We start from the raw sequence: 19,820 nt of genomic DNA on the forward strand, positions 1-19,820 counted from the left end.
ATCAAGCCTTATTTTTAAAAAGCTTTATAGTTTATGCGTTATATTCATCCTCTTAATCCTTGTAATAGCGCCTCAAGGTAGAAGGTATTACCATGATTCCATTCCATGGATGAAAAAACTGAAACTTCAAGATATTGCGATGCAACAAGGACTAAAAACAGCTCTTTTTACTGCAAAGCCATCAGATTTCCAGCACATCAAGACACCCTTCTTGAGTGTCTGCAGGCAACCCACTCCAGTATTCTTGCCTGGGAAACCCCATGGACAGAAGACAGAAGAACCTGGGGGTCTACAGTCCATGGAGTCGCAAGAGTCCGACATGACTTAGTGACTCAACAACAAATATATACTTTATTACATAATCTGTATTTTTTTGGTACATTTTGTTTGCTCTTCTTCCCCATCCCCCTGAGTCTCTATTTTTGTAGACTGAAAGTGAAACAACTTTAAATTATTCTAATTTTCTTACCAAACTACACACAAACCTATTATTTTCAAGCCTTACTGAGGGGAGTGGGAGAGGGAGAAGCTGTGTTGTTATACAGCTGTATAGATGACAGCATCGTTACTGCATACTGCCATGTCCATGGCAACATGTAATTCAGCAAAAACATAGTGATTCTTTCTCTACTTTGAAAAACATGTTCACAAAATATCCACCCCATCCTCTCCATTTATTCCTTCTGGATTTCAGTTGGATTTAGAGTCTGAAATAACATTTCTAGTCAGTTATTAATGGCAGAAGGAGTCTCCCTGCCAACTGTTTTCATATAATACTGTATTCTAAATCCCTGATGTGATACTGTTATTTTAAGAATAAGTGGGTTGAGCTCCCTAATGTACATTATGGCATCATGTAAAATAGACGTCCATTCTCTTTCTTAGCTTGAGATTAAATAATACATGATAGAAAGTGTATACTGAGTAATGCATGAGTCCTCTATAACTACTTATTTTTGTCTCAAAGGTAAATGGTAAGACCCAATAAATAAGTCTGTTTCCAGACAAGCTAACTGTATTTATACATGTTTTGTTTAAAACATCACCAGTGTAGAGCGACTTCTTTATGCGATGCCAAGAAAGTCTTTAAACTCTTTATTTGCCTTTGTTTTCAATCCACCTGTTCATTTCCATTTCAGAATGTCTAGAAAAGATTGACATAACTTACAAGGCTACAAAACCTAAATGTCTGCAATTTTACATTGCAACAACTATTTAATATCTCAGAATTTGACACAATGACATTTAGTTCAAGAGCACAAGGCTGTCAACTGTTAACAATTCACATCTAAGCTACACCTTCCTACTTTGTAATGTAGTTGCCTCCCTCCTCTAGGTGACATTTATTTGTGACGTTAATTTATGACTCAACCCACATATCAAAAGGAAGTGTTCTGTGTTGGGGAAACATTACTACTAAGAGTAAAAGAAAAAGCCTACACCTCTACATTATTATAAATGAGAGGTGTGTTTGCTTATATTAATAAAGATATTCCTTTACAAAAGATCAATATGGACCCTGCTGCATCCATTTGACAGAGGAGCTTCGCCAGAAGGTTGCTGACAGCAGTGCTGGGATCTCAGAGCAGCTGTGTAGGATGATTCTGCCATTGTCAAGTCTTTTTAGTCATTATTTTGCATGGCTTTACTTTCCTTTTCAGTTCCTCTCCTCTTATACTTCCCTAATCTCCTTTCTTGTTGTCTATTTTAAAATAGAGCTATAAAAAACATATGTATTAAGAGCAGTTAACTTTTTAAAGTTTTTTTTTTTTTTTTAAGATTTGTCATAAAAATTGTTCTCTAAGCCTTAGCTCTTTGGAGGAAATGCACATGTTCTTTCAAGGACATTCATGATTAAGGATGACATTTGAAGATTAAAAAGGGGAATCCCATGGTGGTTAGGATTTGGTGCTTTCACTGCTGAGGGCCCAGGTTCAATCCTCAGTTGGGGAACTAAGATCCCACAGGCCATGAGGTATGGCCAAAATCATAAAAAACTTAAAAAAAAAAAGGTTAAATAAAAGTGTTGAGTTGGGCAGTTAGTTTCTTATATGACCCAGTAATCCATCTCCCAGATATTTACCCGCAAGAAATGAAAACGTGTCCACCAAACACACACGCAGACACACATCACCAAAAAAACCCTTGTATATAAATTTTTTACAATACTTTTATTCATAACAGCTCAAACTTGGACAAAACCCAGGTGTACATCAATAGTGAGCGGATAAACAAATTGTGGTGTATTCATACAATAGAATACTAATCAATTAAAAAAAAACTACTGATAAACACAACAACATGGGTGAATCTCAAAAACATGCTGAATGAGAAAAGTCTAGGCACAAAAGAGAACAAACCTCATGATTCCATTTATATGAAATTCTAGAATAGGCAAAACTAATCTATAGTCACAGAAAGCAGATTAGTGGTTGTCTAGGACTGACGTGGAATAGAGGATTCATGGAAAAGGAGTAAGTAGAACTTTGTGGGAGGGATTAGAATGTTCTATATCTTGACTGGGTGTTTTATATAGGTGTATTCATTTGTCAGAAAGGATCCAAGTGTACATTTTAAATAAGTGTATTGTTACGTAAATTATACCTCAATAAGGTTTATTTTTAAAGTTAAAAAGAATTGATTACTGCTTAGTCCTTTTTTTGTTCTCACATCCATTTCTTCCCCTACTTTGCTCTCCTTGGTATTACAGGGGTGCTGACTCTTTCAAGCTGCATTCACCAGGTTCCTGGACAGCTGAGTTCCAGCTGTGATTTGCCCAGGGGGAGACATCAGCAGGAAACTAGAAGGTGGAAGGAAAGGCAAAAAGCCAAGATATTTCTTCCCTGTCCCCTACCTCAGTCCTAATGCTTGCTGCTTCTCCTTTATAGCTTTTCTCCCCCTGAACCTGTCCTTCCAGCTTTTCTCTTTGACACCAGTCCTAGAGCTCCAGAAACATCACCTTCCATTTGTCCATCAGCCTAGAGATGCTGGCTGGCTTTAGCTGCCTAATCTTGCCTGCTATGGATGGATGACTTGTGTGCTCCAAAAATTCGTATGTTTAAATCCTAACCCCCAAGGTGAAAGTATTAATTAGAAGGTGGGGGTCTTTGGAAGGTAATTAGGTTATGAGGGCACAGCCCTCATGAATGGGATTAGTGCCATCTTTAATAAGATGAGGTGCAAGAGAGATGCCTCTCCCTTTCCAAATGTGAAAACACAATAAGAAGACCACTGTCTGTCCCAAACACTGAATCTACCAGCGCCCTGATTACTGAACTCCAGCCTCCAGAACTGTGAGAAATAAAGTTCTGTTGCTTGTAAGCCACCCCACTTATGATTTTTTCATTATAGCAGCCCAGTCAGACTAAGATACCTTCCCTTTTGGCTTTTTAGCTCTCTTATCATGTGTGTAACTAATTTCCTGTATTCTATTCCCTCTGTTTTCTTAACTGGATCTCAATTAATACAATAACAAATAATATTTTAAAGAGTGATAAAAATATATAAAACAATTATAAATGGATTAAGTTAACATTAAGGCAAGTCTAGATTTTCAAAGGTGCTACTTGAACAGTGAGTTTACTTGACGATAGCAGTAAATGATTTCCTATTATGCATATGTTAACTTTTAAGAAATACATGTTATTTTTAAAACCTTAAAAAAAATTATGAATAGGTTGCCAGTGGTTCAAAGGTAGGGAGGGTAAAGATGAATAGACAGAACATAGGATTTTTAGGGAAGCAAAGACTATTCTGTATGATACTATAATGGTGGATACAAATCATTAGACATTTGTGAAAAACCACAGGACATACAACACAGAGTGAACCCAAGTGTAAACTATGTACTTTGGTTAATAATAATATATCAATTTGGGCTCATCAGTTGTAACAGATGTACCTCACTAATGTAAAATGTTAATAATAATTGGGGAAACTGTGTAGGGGTCTTACATATATCTCTGATCTGTGCCTAGAGAAATGTTCCTAGAGAAATTGATGGAAGGATAACTAATAAATAAGTACTTTGGAGATATTAATTTGATTGCATTGTCAAACTGACTAGTAGGGAGCAAGAGAATACCTGTCAACTGGAAAAACTGAGCACATAAATGTTTTCAAATAAGAGCATCTTCCTCCCTTCTCAATATACCCTACCTACATCTTCTACATCCTGGAAGATGTAGAAGATAAGGATAATTAACTATAGATTAGTTTTGCCTATTCTAGAATTTCATATAAACAGAATCATGAGGTATGTGCTCTTTTGTGCCTAGACTTTTTTCATTCATCATGTTTTTGAGATTCACCCATATTGTTGTGTTTATCAGTAATTGATTTTTTTTATTGATGAGTAGTATTCTATTGTATGAATAGTTGTGATTTAACAACTGTTAAATCACATCCATTTGCTGCCAAAAATATGACTACTATATTAATTTTTATTCCTCTTCTTTTGCTGGCTACTATGGTCATATTGCAGCAACAGTCCACAGCTGTCAAAATTAGAATTCACATCAGGTAATAACAGGTCCACATGCACTATTTTCATCAGTTTTAAAAAGCAAAGAAGTCCCCAAAACAGGTTCTAACTTTTCTTTCTTAATGCTTTAACCACTGATGGTAACAAACTTTTGTTTTTATTTTGCTTAGTTCTTTGAGGAATCAAACTTTTTTTAACTTACTATGACATGCTTATGAAACAGGAAGAGGGCAGGGGTTGATGGCAATTTCTGATAAGGATACTATAAGTGGCTGAGATGTAATATATTCCTTCTATAATAAATGGGCCTTCTCAAACGAACTGACTCCTTTTTAAAAATCCACTTCAATATTTTGCTTCTAGTTTTTACTTTATAAAAACCGAAAAGCACTTTATGGTGATAAAAAAGTCTATATTATTATCTAATTTTTTATTCCCTTTATATATTTATTTAGAATAAATACAAGCAAGAATTAAAGAGTGATATTAATTGTATTCTCTTTTAGTCAGCAGATGCCCGTTACCCACTCCAGAGTATTCATTAAAAGTCCAACTGCTTTTTTAAATGAAAAGGAAGCAGACAACTAAATATGAAAACTCCTCACAAAGTTATCTCCTGTGCTCAGATAGTACCAACAACTTTATTTTTCATCGAGTGTAGAGCTGATGGAATTGAGCCACAATGACATTTGTGACTAGAGGGGAAGATGGAAATGATTCCATTAACCTAGAGTGCTGTAACATATGGTAATCATAGGTGGTAGAATAGCTGGGTTGGACAAGGGTAAAGTAAGCCATGTGGCACAGACATTATCAATTACCACACATGGTAACCATGCTGATACAATGTAGCTTTTCCAGAAGGGAAATGATTTGGGCATATGAATTGACTTACTGGCTTATGAAAGAGTGATCTATAAATGACATATCTGGCACCAATATAGCACACGTGGTTTCCAGTAATTTTGCAAGTTGGGGACTATTAAGATTTGAAGAACCTCCATATACCTAAATGTTAGTACAATGCATTGCAGCTATTGGCACAAAGGCAGCAAGCCAAAATATCAATGCAAAATAAACTTGGACCATTCATATATAAAACCATCAAATATCTTTTTCAGGTGTCATATAAAATCCTGGAATTTTGTATCTCTGGAAAAAATAATTTCATGAATCTTTAAGGTAAAAAGCTTACGGGCATGGCAAAAGCTCAAGATTAGAGTACTGGGAGATGGAATTACAATTACTTGTTGTAAGTATTGGCAAAAATATTGATTTTGAAAGAGACATGAAAACTGTATTTTAAGAAAATTTAATATACACATACTCTTTCAGAAGAAACACTGAAGGCTGAAAGGTCAGTTGGGCAGTGGGAGATAAGGAGTACAGAAAAGAAGAGTGTCAGTGGAAATGAAGATGACCAGAAGAGACTAAGACACTCTATAGGAAGATCGGAAATTCTAACAGGACACCTGATGACCCAACTTCAGAAGACCAGTAAACCACCCAGAGAGGCTCACAACTAACCACTGTGGCTATCTATTGCTGCAAAACAAATTACCGCCAAACTTAGTGGCCAGAACAAAAACCACCTTAAAAAGGGTCTACTGTATAGCAAGGGAACTCTACTCAGCACTCTGTAATGGTCTCTATGGGAAAAGAATCTAAAAAAGAATAGACACATGTATATGTATTACTGATTCACTTTGCTATATACCTGAAACGAATACATTGTAAACCAAATATATTCCAATAAAAATTAAAAAAAAAAAACAAAACTCTACCTTGCAACTGAGGAACAAATTTGAAAACAATTAGGATAATTAAAATAGAACATTATAGGTTGAATATATAGCACAAAAATTATTTTAAAAACCCACTTTACTGTATTTCACAGCCCCGTAGGATGACTGGGCTCACATAGGTGGCTCTCACTTGTAGGTCTCATGAGGTTGGAGTCTGATAGCAGTTGGTTAGGGATAAAATCATCTGAAGGCTCAACTAGGCTAAATGTCCAGAGACTCATTCACATTCTACCTTTTTTCCAGTGATATTGAAAAAAATTGAGTGGAAAATGACTAATATATAAATTATTTTCAAGATATTAATTTGATTGTGCTGAGGCAGGTTATTAACCGAGAGCTCAGCTGGGACTGTCAATTCGAATGTCCACACATAACGTCTCTATTATAATAGTCTTATGGTAATCAGATGTCTTACATGGTACCTGAGAGTTCCAAGAATGAGTGTTTCAATGAATAAGACAGAAGGTGTGAACTGGTGTCATAAATCAATAGCATTAATTCTGTGGTACGGTAAGGGCCTAAAAGAAGCAGAAGAGATTAAGAAGAGATGGCAAGAATACACAGAACTATACAAGAAAGGTCTCAATGACCCAGATAACCATGATGGTGTGGTCACTCATCTAGAGTTGGACATCCTGGAATGTAAAGTCAAGTAGGTCTTAGGAAACATTACTATAAACAAAGCTAGTGGAGGTGATGGAATTCAGCTGAGCTATTTCAAATCCTAAAAGATGATGTTGTGAAAGTGCTGCACTCAATATGTCAGCAAATTTAGAAAACTCAGCAGTGGTCACAGTTTTCACTCCAATCCCAACGAAAGGGAACGCCAAAGAATGTTTAAACTCTTGTATGTGCTGTGCTGAGTCGCTCAGTCGTGTCCGACTCTTTACGACCCCAGGGACTGTAGCCTGCCAGGCTCCTCTGTCCCTGGGGATTCTCCAGGCAAGAATACTAGAGTGGGTTGCTATTGCCCTCCTCCAGGGGAATCTTCACAACCCAGGGATCAAACCTAGGTCTCCTCCATTGCAGGCAGATTCTTTACAGTCTGAGCCACTAATTCTGCTCATCTCACATGTTAGCAAGGTTATGCTCAAAATCCTTCAAGCTAGGCTTCAGCAGTACATGAGCCAAGAACTTCCAGATGTACAACCTGGATTTAGAAAAGGCAAAGGAACCAGAGATCAAATTGCCAACATTCATTGGATCATAGAGAAAGCGAAAGAGTTCCAGAAAAACATCTACTTTTGTTTCATTTGACTATGCTAAAGCCTTTGACTGTGTGGATCACAACAAACCTGAAAATTCTTAAAGAGATGGGAGTATCAGACCACCTTATCTGTCTCCTGAGAAACTTGTATGCGGGTCAAGAAGGAACAGAACTGGAGATGGAACAACAGACGGGTTCAAAATTGGGAAAGGAGTATGACAAGGCTATATATTGTCACCCTGCTTATTAAACATATGCAGAATACATCATGCGAAATGCTGGGCTGGCAGAAGCACAAGCTGGAATCAAGATTGCCAGGAGAAATACCAACAATCTCAGATATGCAGATAATAATTCTCTAATGGCAGAAAGAAAAGAGGCACTAAAGAGCCTCTTGATGAGGGTGAAAAAGAGTGAAAAAGTTGGCTTGAAATTCAACATTAAAAAATTAAGATCATGGCATCTAGCCCCATCGTTTCATGGCAAATAGAAGGGGGGAGAGTGGAAGCAGTGACAGATTTTATTTTATTGGGCTCCAAAGTCACTGTAGACAGTGACAGCAGTCATGAAATGAAAAGACGCTTGCTCCTTGGAAGGAAAGCTAAGGCAAACCTAGCATGCATGCACGCATGTCCGTGCTCAGTGGCTCAGTCGTGTCTGACTCTCTGAGACCCCATGGACTGTAGGCCACCAGGCTCCTCTGTCCATGGGATTTTCCAGGCAAGAATACTAGAGTGGGTTGCCATTTCCTCCTCCAAGGGATCTTCCTGACTCAGGGATCGAACTCACATCTCCTGCATTGATAGGCAGATTCTTTACCACTGAGCCACCTGGGAAGTATGACCAACCTAGACAGCATATTAAAAAACAGAGCCATCACTTTGCCGTAAAAGTCTGTATAGTCTATGTGAGACAGCAAAAGAGACACAGATGAAAAGAGCAGACTTTTGGACTCTGTGGGAGAAGGCGAGGGTGGGATGATTTGAGAGAATAGCATTGAAGCATGTATATTACCATAAGTAAAATAGATCGCCAGCCCAGGTTCAATGGATGAGAAAGGGCGCTCAGGGCTGGTGCACTGGGATGACCTTGAGGGATGGGATGGGGAGGAAAGAGGGAGGGGGGTTCAGCATGGAGAATGCATGTACACCTATGGCTGATTCATGTCAATGTATGGCAAAAACCACTACAATATTATAAAGTAATTAGCCTCCAATTAAAAAAAAAAAAGTCCGTATAATCAAAGCTATGGTTTTTCCAGTAGTCACGTACAGTTATGAACATCAAAGAATTGATGCTTTTGAACTGTGGTGCTGAAGAAGACTCTTGAGAGTCCCTTGGACTGCAAAGAGATCAAACTAGTCAATTCTAAAGGAAATCAGCCCTGAATATTCATTGGAAGGACTGATGCTGAAGCTGACACTCCAATTCTTTGGCTATCTGATGCGAAGAACTGACTCATTGGAAAAGACCCTGATGCTAGGAAAGATTGAAGGCAAAAGAAGGGGGCGGCAGAGGATGACATGGTTAGATAGCATCCCCAACTCAATGGACATGAATTTGAGCAAACTCAGGGGATAGTGGAGGACAGAAGAGCCTGGAGTGCTGCAGTCCATAGGGTTGCAAAGAGTTGAGCGTGACTTAGCGATTGAGTAACAACTCTATTGGTCAAAGCAGTTACAGGCACATTACTTTCAATAAAAGGGGACAAAATACACCCCATTTCCCGATGGGAGGAGTGTCAAAGAATTCATCTTGAAACTACCATAGTGACATTTACCTGTATAAATTTATGATAAAATTTATCAATTTAAACTTGGAAGCTCAGGGCACTTCCCTGGTGGTCCAGTGGTTAAGAATCCACCTTCCAATGCAGGGGACAGGGGTTTGATCCCTGGTCAGGGAACCAAGATCCCATGCAAATGAGCTTGTATGCCTCAGCTAGAGAGCCCACCTGCTGCAAACTAGAATCCATGTGCTCTGGAGCCTGCATATACCACAACTAGAGAGAAGCCTATGCTGCAAGGAAAGATCCCACATGCCACAACTAAGACCTGATACAGCCAAAATAAATAAATATTTTAAAAAATAAAACAAACTTGGAAACTCAGAAATTTGAGTGTTCTAAAACCCAACAGATTATTGGATGAAGAAGTTGTGATATATATATACACACAATGAAATATTATTCAGCCACACACACACAAAATGAGGAAATCCTGGGAACTTCCCTGACAGTCCAGTGGTTAGGACTCTGAGGTAGGGGGCTGCTGCTGCTGCTGCTGCTAAGTCGCTTCAGTCGTGTCCGACTCTGTGCGACCCCAGAGACGGCAAACCCACCAGGCTCCCCCGTTCCCTGGGATTCTCCAGGCAAGAACACTGGAGTGGGTTGCCATTTCCTTCTCAGTGCATGAAAGTGAAAAGTGAAAGTGAAGTCGCTCAGTCATGTCTGACCCTCAGCGACCCCATGGACTGCAGCCTACCAGGTTCCTCTGTCCATGGGATTTTCCAGGCAAGAGTACTGGAGTGGGGTGCCATTGCCTTCTCCGGAGGTAGGGGGCAGGTTGAGGAAATCCTGCCATTTGCAACAGTATTGATGGGCCTTGGGAGCAGTACACTAAGTGAAATATGTCACACAGAGAAACACACTGTACGATCTCTCTATATAGAATTTAAAACAAACTCATAGAAAATGAGATCAGATTTGTGGTTACCAGAGAAACAGTGTTGGGAGAGGGGCAATTAGAGAAAGGTGGTAGAAAGGTACAAACTTCTAGTTACAAGATAAATATCAGGGAGATAATGTACAGCATGATTATAGTTAACACTGCTATATGATGTACATGAAATTCAAGAGAGTAAATCCTAACAGTTCTCGTTCCAAGGAAAAAATTTTTTCTTTTTAATTGTATCTATATGAAATGACGGATGCTAACTAAACTTACGGAAAAGGCAATGGCACCCCACTCCAGTACTTTTGCCTGGAAAATCCCATGGATGGAGGAGCCTGGTAGGCTGCAGTCCATGGGGTCACTAGAGTCGGACATGACTGAGGGACTTCACTTTTGCTTTTCACTTTCATGCACTGGAGAAGGAAATGGCAACCCACTCCATTGTTCTTCCCTGGAGAATCCCAGGGACGGGGAAGCCTGGTGGGCTGCCGTCTATGGGGTCGCACAGAGTCAGATATGACTGAAGTGACTTGGCAGCAGCAGCAACTAAACTTACTGCAGTATTTACAATATAATGTAAGTCAAGCCATTAGGCTGTATACCTTAAGTTTATACATTGATGTATGTCAATTATATCAATAAAACTGGGACTCTTTTATTCCTTTCATTCCTCGGTAAAACAGGTAAAAGGACTTCCTTGGTGGTCCAGTGGCTAAGACTCCACACTCCCAATGTAGGGGGCCTGGGTTCAATCACAGGTCAGGGAACTAGACCCCACATGCTGCAATTAAGAGTTCACGTGCTGAAACTAAAGATCCTACATGCCACGGCAAAGACTGAAGATCCTGGGTGCTCCAAGCAAGACCTAGCATGGCCAGGTAAATATATAAATTTGTTTTAATCTGGGGAAAAAAAGAAATTTGGGTGTTCAAAATTACTACAGAAGTATATTAACTGACACTGACAAATCTCAGAAGGAAATGATGTATAAAAATCACAATGACAATATAGAAATTTACAATGAGAACTATTACTTCCATTGAGACCAGACAATTCTATCCATCTGGCTATAACCAAAGTATTAATAACTGGGAAATCAAACTATCAACTGATAACTGATATGCATAGAATCAGAGTTCATTATGATTCAAATATCTAAAGCATCAAACTGAGATAGCATGATGCAACCATTTCTACAATCAGGATTAGTTATCAGGACCAATCTAACTAGGACCCTCATTCCCATGAACAGGGCTTGAGTGGTTAAATCAAAGTTAGTGCCATTTTCATCCTCCTTTTCTACCGTACTGTATAGGATGTTGACACTTCTGATGACACTTAAAGAATATGGCCCAGGCCATAGTGTCTCAGGTTAGAGTTTCTGACCTAAGCATTACTGATAGTTCAGTTCAGTCACTCAGTCGTGTCCGACTCTTTGTGACCCCATGGACTGCAGCATGCCAGGCTTCCCTGTCCATTGTGTTATTGGGGGCTGTAAGGTACATTTTAGGATGTTTAGCCGCATACCTGATATTTATCCACTAGAGGCCGGTGGCACCTGTTCTTAGCATTGAGATGAGCAAAATATCTTCACAATGCTAAATGTCCCCTGGGAGGCAAAATCATCCCAAGTAGAGAACCACTTCATTCATATAAGAGCAAACATTGGAGTTAGACTGACTTTCTGATAGGCTGTTTCCTAATAATAAGACTTTGAGCAAGTCATAAATTACAATGTACATCCCTTGTTTTTGGTTGCCCAGCAGCTATATCCCTTTCCTAGCAGCATTTCCATCTCTTTTAGGCAATCACCTCTTTTCCACTATAGGCAGTTTTGGTAAGCCTCCGGGCCTCCTCTTGCAGAAGCCAAAGATAACTGTACTGACTTTTTCCCCCAGATGCTATCACATCCTGGGGTCAGACACGGACCTAAGTTAGGTCAACAGAATACTCTCTACCCAACTTTGAATCTTGACCAAGAAATAAGAATAGAGAAGGGTGATAGTTCATTCATCTCTGCGGGCTCCTACAGTGAGACTCTCCCTGCTGTCTGGGGTTCTGGAACTAACTAGGTTTTACATTCCCAAGTGGGCTTATTCTGCCTTCCTATTGTTTCTGTGACATACAATTAATATTAGGGACTAAACAACAACTATTAGTAAGGGATCTTGAAGATTACATAGTTTAATTCTGAGAGCAAATTTATATCTCTAATCTCCAAGTTCTTAGAGAACAACTTGCTGACACTTGAGTACACCACTTATGGAATTAATAATTTGGCAACTGACTAGATACGTAGTCATTTTGAGTTAGTCTTTGAGAAAGGTTCTGACATTAAGAGAAATGAAGTAGAAAAAGAAAACCAATTTAGGGGAAAATGGGTTTGGTTTTATATGTGTCAAATATTTGATAAAATCATGACATTGTTAATTTAAAACAGATTGCAGCAGGTTTGGAGCACGAGTGATAGAGCTTAATATGTTGATTTGGGACACAAAAAAGAATTTAACATGACAAGTGAAATAAGGAACTACAACAATTCTTCTGAGGTTATAGAGAGAACAGTGGACATCCAAAGGAATTCATTCACTACAAACAGAAGCCAATTCTGGCTGATTTAAACAAAAAATATTTAATATTTATTAAATAAATGAATCAAAAAACCCCGAAATTCATGAAGAAAAATGCATTAGCTATAATACTACCTACCATATTCTACCAATTGTCCGGTATACAACTTGCTTTTAGAATTTGACTGATACAGGATGGAAAACAGGGACTTTCCCAGTGGTCCAGTGGTTAAGACTCTGCCTTTCAATGCAGAGGGTGTGGGTTCAATCCCTAGTTGGGCAACTGAGGTCCCACATGCCATGGAGTGCAGCCAAAAATCAAACAAACAGAGAGTACACTGACATTTTCCCCTAATTGTTTTCTGAGATATCACCTAGTGCCCTCTTTAATCACAAGCCCTCTGCCAAATTCAAAACTCAAGGCCCTGGTTTACATCCAAATAAATTCCAGATGGAGAGATTTAAACATAAAACTTGTTGACAGTTCCATAAGAAGAAAAAAGAGAATTTAATAATCAAGGAGTGGGAAGGTCAAAATAGGACACACAAACAAAATAAAAAGTAAAAAACTGACTACATAAAAATCTGATTTCCACGAGGCAAAAAAATAAGACAAACTGAGGAAAATATTTGCCATATCATGAAGGCCTAATACCTTCATTAAAATGGAAAGAGCTCCCACAGATTAATAAGACCAACCACCTAATAAATAAATGAACAAAAAGATAAGAACAGCAAGTTGACAGAAAAGGAAATATGAGTCAAAAAGCATTCAACCTCACTTTAAAAAGAGAAAAGAACAAGAAAATGTTAATATCACACTGTGAGATGTCATTTTAATAAACATCAAATTGGCAAAAAAGATAAAATACTATGTTGAGGGCATAAACAGCCATTCTGAAACAACACTGATAGACGTATACATTAGTAGTATCTCTGGAGGATATGTGTGCAACATCTATCGAAATTCTAAATGTACATATACTCTACAAATTCCTTATAGCCTCACAAAAAAAACTAAATATCCATCAATTTCAGAGTGATTAAGTAAAAGGATATCTGTACAATGGAATATCACACAGAAATTTTTAATTGAGAAAATTCTATATGTACCAGTACAAAAATAGGTGCAGATTTGAGTGTTGAAGTCTGGGGTTAAGATTTAGGTGTTGAAGAAAACTGTATTTTAGATACATGTAATAGCTCTAGAAGGTCACACAAGAAACTGATAATGCTGATTGCCTCCTAAAAATGAACTGAGCAACTGAAATACAGGGGAGGAAAGAAGACTTACTTTTCACTGAATTTCAAATCTTCTGCAAATACTTCTTAGTAAAAAAAAATATTAAAAAATAACAAAGACCAGAAAAACATTTTTCTCTTGAAGAACTAATGATAGCGATTATATTTCACATCATTAGAACAAGAGTTATATAATCAGTTATGTTTTTCTCTTTGCCTTAGTTCACATGACTTAATATAAATTCTCTTTACTTTTACAAAATCTTCACTTTTAAAAAATCTGTGTTCATTTTTAACTTTTGAAAGTAGGTAGGACATAATTTCCATAAGTTCTGAAGCTCTTCTGAGTGAATCCAACTTTTATGTTCTCACAAAATAAGCCACACGTAAAATCACTATCTGAGTATTGGTGTATTTAAAAAAACTCACATCTTACTATACATAATGAGAGTCAAAAGGACAGCTGAAACACAAAAAGGCCTAGATGAACTAAATCTGAAAACAGAAAACAGAATATATTATGGTCAAAAACACATGAAAACTCATCAACATGTTTTATGCCAAAATCAGTTCTGAGGGAGCAAAATGTTCTATAAATTTTAACAGTAACAGTAAATTTAGGCACTGACGTTAACTAAAAATACTTATTATGAACAGCCAGCCTCTCTCCCGTAACTCAATTTTTTAAGTAATAGAACATTTCAACATTATGTCTCAAACCTGAAATGCCATGTATTGGAATGGAAACCCTAGAATTATTGATTTTGAAAATTAAAAATGTGTAAATGTCACTTCTGTATTTCCAGAATTGTTCATTTAAAGTGAATATTCAATAAATGCCTCTACAAAGACAGAAACCACAAAATTTTGACCAATGAATTTAACACTCATTTAGTCCTATCCTGTTTTAAAAATAAAAGAAAGAAATGAGAAAATAAAGGTGTTTAAATTGACATGGCTTATTAATGTCTCAGCTAGAATTAGGATCTAGGTCTTCTGACTTTAATCCTATGTTCTTACTACCACATTGTATTGTAATTTTATCACTAGTAACTGGTTGTAAACATTTTTGTAAGAACATTATTAAAAAGAAAAAACAAACTAATTAGAAAATTAAAATAGCTGATCTACGAAATGAAAATAAGTCTACTAGGGTTAAAATTTAAGCTACTAGGAAGAGCTTTAAAATATTTCAAGGACAAATCAACTGACCTAAACTTAATAAACATTAAAAATCAATAGAAGTTTCAAGGAACAAAAAGTGTTGCTCATATAAACTTATAAACCATTAAAACACTATTAGAAACAACCCAAATGTCCATCAAACAAATGAACAGATAAGCAAAATACATTATATACCTACATACAATGGGATATTACTCAGCCTCATAAAAAGAACTGAAGTTCTTTTACATGCTCCAACCAAGAAAACATTAAGCCAGAGACAAAAGGAAAAATATAGTATGATTTCATTTATATGAAATACGTATGATAAGCAAATCAAAGAAATAGAAAGTAGATTAAAGATTATAAGGAGCTTAGAGGAGGAAATAATGAAGAGCTATTGCTTAATAGGTAATCTGTTAGGGGTGATGAAAAATGTTTTAAAAATGGAGATATTCCTACGATTATTAAAAATGCCACTGAATTGTACACTTACAAATGGTTAAAATGGCAAAATTTTAAGTACTGTTTTACTCCAATTTTTAAAAGTAAAAAAAAAAAAAAAATAACAAGACGACTATTACACATATTTATTTTATAATTAAAAAGTGTTTAGAAACACCATCCCATGTATGACCAAAAATTCTAAATTTTGTTTGAGGGACTTCCCTGCTGGTCCACAAAGACCTTTGTTGCTGTTCAGTTGCTCAGTCACGTCCGACTCTTGGCAACCCCATGTACTGCAGCACGCCAGGCTTCCCTGTCCACATCTCCTAGGAGTTTGCTCAGACTCACGTCCGTTGAGTTGATGATGCCACCAACCATCTCATCCTCTGTTGCCCTCTTCTCCTCATGCCTTTAATCTTTTCCAGCATCAAGGTCTTTTCTAATGAGTCAGCTCTTTACATTAGGTGGCTAAAGTACTGGAGATTCAGCTTCAGCATCAGTCTAAGACCTGGCACAGCCAAATAAATATTTTAATTTATTTGAAATATTTATTCATGCAACAAGTTGTTGTGAAACGTGTGTTATGCAGTAAATGGATGGCTGGATTGATGGATGAAAGGAATGTAAGTACGCAGGCCAGCCTATCACACGTACTTGGAGTTGACAAAAAGATCAAATTAAATGATGTAAAAGTGTTTCAAAAATCATAAGGCACTATATACGTATGATTTAAGTTATATATTGGGCCCCCAGTGGCTCAGTGGCAAAGAATCTGCCTGCCAATGCAGGAGATGCTGGAGATATAGTTTCAATCCCTAGGTCAGAAAGATCCTCTGGAGGAGGAAATGGCAGCCTGCTTTCTTACCTGGAAAATTCCATGGACAGAGAGGCCTGGTGGGCTCCAGTCCATGGGGTGGCAGAATCAAGACACCACTGAATAAGCACACGCACACAAGTTATAAATCTCCAAATTGAAGCTAAAAGTCATCAGTTCAGTTCAGTTCAGTCGCTCAGTCACGTCCGACTGTTTGTGACCACATGAACCGCAGTATGCCAGGCCTCCCTGTCCATCACCAACTCCCAGAGTTTACCCAAACTGATGTCCATTGAGTCGGTGATGCCATCCAACCATCTCATCCTGTCGTCCCCTTCTTCTCCTGCCTTCAATTTTTCCCGGCATCAGGGTCTTTTCCAATGAGTCAGCTCTTCACATGAGGTGGCCAAAGTATTGGAGTTTCAGCTTCAACCTCAGTCCTTCCAATGAACACTCAAGACTGATCTCCTTTAGGATGGGCTGGTTGGATCTCCTTGCAGTCCAAGGGACTCTCAAGAGTCTTCTCCAACACCACAGTTCAAAAGCATCAATTCTTCGGCACTCAGCTTTCTTTATAGTCCAACTCTCACATCCATACATGACCACTGGAAAAACCATAGCCTTGACTAGACGGACCTTTGTTGACAAAGTAATGTCTCTGCTTTTTAATACGCTGTCTAGGTTGGTCATAACTTGCCTTCCAAGGAGTAAGCGTCTTTTAATTTCATGGCTGCAGTCACCATCTGCAGTGATTTTGGAGCCCCCAAAAATAAAGTCTGACACTGTTTCCACTGTTTCCCCATTTATTTCCCATTAAGTGATGGGACCAGATGCCATGATCTTAGTTTTCTGAATGTTGAGCTTTAAGCCAAATTTTTCACTCTCCTCTTTCACTTTCATCAAGAGGCTCTTTAGTTCTTCTTCACTTTCTGCAATAAGGGTGGTGTCATCTGCATATCTGAGGTTATTGATATTTCTCCCGGCAATCTTGATTACAGCTTGTGCTTTATCCAGCCCAGTATTTCTCATGATGTACTCTGCATATAAGTTAAATAAGCACAGTGACAATATGCAGCCTTGACATACTCCATTTCCTCTTTGGAACCAGTCTGTTGTTCCTTGTCCAGTTCTAACTGTTGCTTCCTGACCTGCATATAGGTTTCTCAAGAAGCAGGTCAGGTGGTCTGGTATTCCCATCTCTTGAAGAATTTTCCACAGTTTATTGTGATCCACAGTCAAAGGCTTTGGCATAGTCAATAAAGCAGAAATAGATGTTTTTCTGGAATTCTCTTGCTTTTTCGATGATCCAGCAGATGTTGGCAATTGGATCTCTGGTTCCTCTGCCTTTTCTAAATCCAGCTTGAACATCTGGAAGTTCACGGTTCACGTATTGCTGAAGCCTGGCTTGAAGAATTTTGAGCATTACTTTACTAGCGTGTGAGATGAGTGCAATTGTGCAGTAGTTTGAGCATTCTTTGGCATTGCCTTTCTTTGGGATTGGAATGAAAACTGAACTTTTCCAGTCTTGTGGCCACTGCTGAGTTTTCCAAATTTGCTGGCATATTGAGTGCAGCACTTTCATAGCATCATCTTTTAAAATTTGAAATAGCTCAACTGGAATTCCATCACCTCCACTAGCTTTGTTCATAATGATACTTCCTAAGGCCCACTTGACTTCACATTCCAGGATGTCTGGCTCTAGGTCGGTGATCACAACATCGTGATTATCTGGGTCATGAAGATCTTTTTTGTACAGTTCTTCTGTGTACTCTTGCCACCTCTTCTTACTATCTTCTGCTTCTGTTAGGTCCATACCATTTCTGTCCTTTATCGAGCTCATCTTTGCGTGAAATGTTCCCTTGGTATCTCTAATTTTCTTGAAGAGATCTCTACTCTTTCCCATTCTATTGCTTTCCTCTATTTCTTTGCACTGACTGCTGAGGAAGGCTTTCTTATCTCTCCTTGCTATTCTTTGGAACTCTGCATTCAAATGGGTACATCTTTCCTTTTCTCCTTTGCTTTTCACTTCTCTTCTTTTCACAGCTATTTGTAAGGCCTCCTCAGACATCCATTTTGCTTTTTTGCATTTCTTTTTCTTGGGGATGGTCTTGATCCCTGTCTCCTGTACAATGTCATCATGAACCTCCATTCATAGTTCATCAGGCACTCTGTCTATCAGATCTAGTCCTTTAAATCTATTTCTCACTTCCACTGTATAATCATAAGGGATTTGATTTAGGTCATACCTGAATGGTCTAGTGGTTTTCCCTACTTTCTTCAATGTAAGTCTGAATTTGGCAATAAAGAGTTCATGATCTGAGCCACAATCAGCTCGGATAATATTCTGCAAATTCATAATATTCTGCCAAAAAAAAAATTTCAATAAAGGATAAATGTTTGTAAAACCAAGAAAGAGTTACTTTTAAAAAGTGTTTGCATATTTGAACAATTACAGGCATATCTCATTTTATTTCTATTTCATCTCGAAGATACTGTTTTTTTACAAACTGAAGGTTTGCAACAACCCTTCATTGAGCAAGTCTATTGCACCATTTTCCCAACAGCATTCATTCACCTTCTATCTCTGTGCCACATTTTGGCAATTCTTATAATAGCTCAAACTTCCTTATTGTTGTATTTGCTATGTTATGATCATTGATCTTTGTTAACTCTTGCGAGATTATGACTTGCTCAAAGCTGGCAGTTTTTAGCAACAAAGTTTTCTTTTAGCAATTAAGTATTTTTGTGTGTGTGTCTTTTTAAGGCATACATTTCCCATTTAAGTTTTGAACATAATTGTTTTCCAAAATATTTTTTATGTCAGTTACAGAACTTCTCTGCTTGAAATTGCAGTTCCTGACCCTGAAATGCTACTCTTTTCTATGAGCATGAATGTGCCCCACAGGGACCTGGCGCATCATGCACTTTTCACAAGGCTGTGCAAGTACGAATAAATCAATCCTTGTGGGACAGGATATGCATTTGGAATGCACTTTAATTTTCATAGATATATATAAATACTCTTTCAACTTTGTCCTTTAATACTAAAGGAAAGGAGAAAACCTATACATGAGTACTAAAAAAATCTGATCTTCTCCAGAAATCAAAACAAATAAGTTATCCTTCAGAACCAAATATGTGACTGTTAGCTGGTGATACTCTTTTTTTCTTTCTCATTCTTTCTTTTGAAAGTTAGTCACTCAGTCCAGTCTGACTCTTGCAATCCCATGGACTGTAGCCCACCAGGCTCTCTGTTCATGGAATTTTCCTGGCAAAAATATTGGAGTGGCTTGCCATTTCCTACTCCAAGCAACAAATTATTATTAATTAAGGTATATACATTGTATTTTTAGACACATGCTTTTGCACACTTAATAAACCACAGTAAAGTGTAAATAAAACTTTTGTATGTACTG

This window comes from Bos mutus, chromosome 19 (assembly GCF_027580195.1).
Source record: "Bos mutus isolate GX-2022 chromosome 19, NWIPB_WYAK_1.1, whole genome shotgun sequence".
In the NCBI taxonomy this organism is placed as follows: Eukaryota; Metazoa; Chordata; class Mammalia; order Artiodactyla; family Bovidae; genus Bos; species Bos mutus.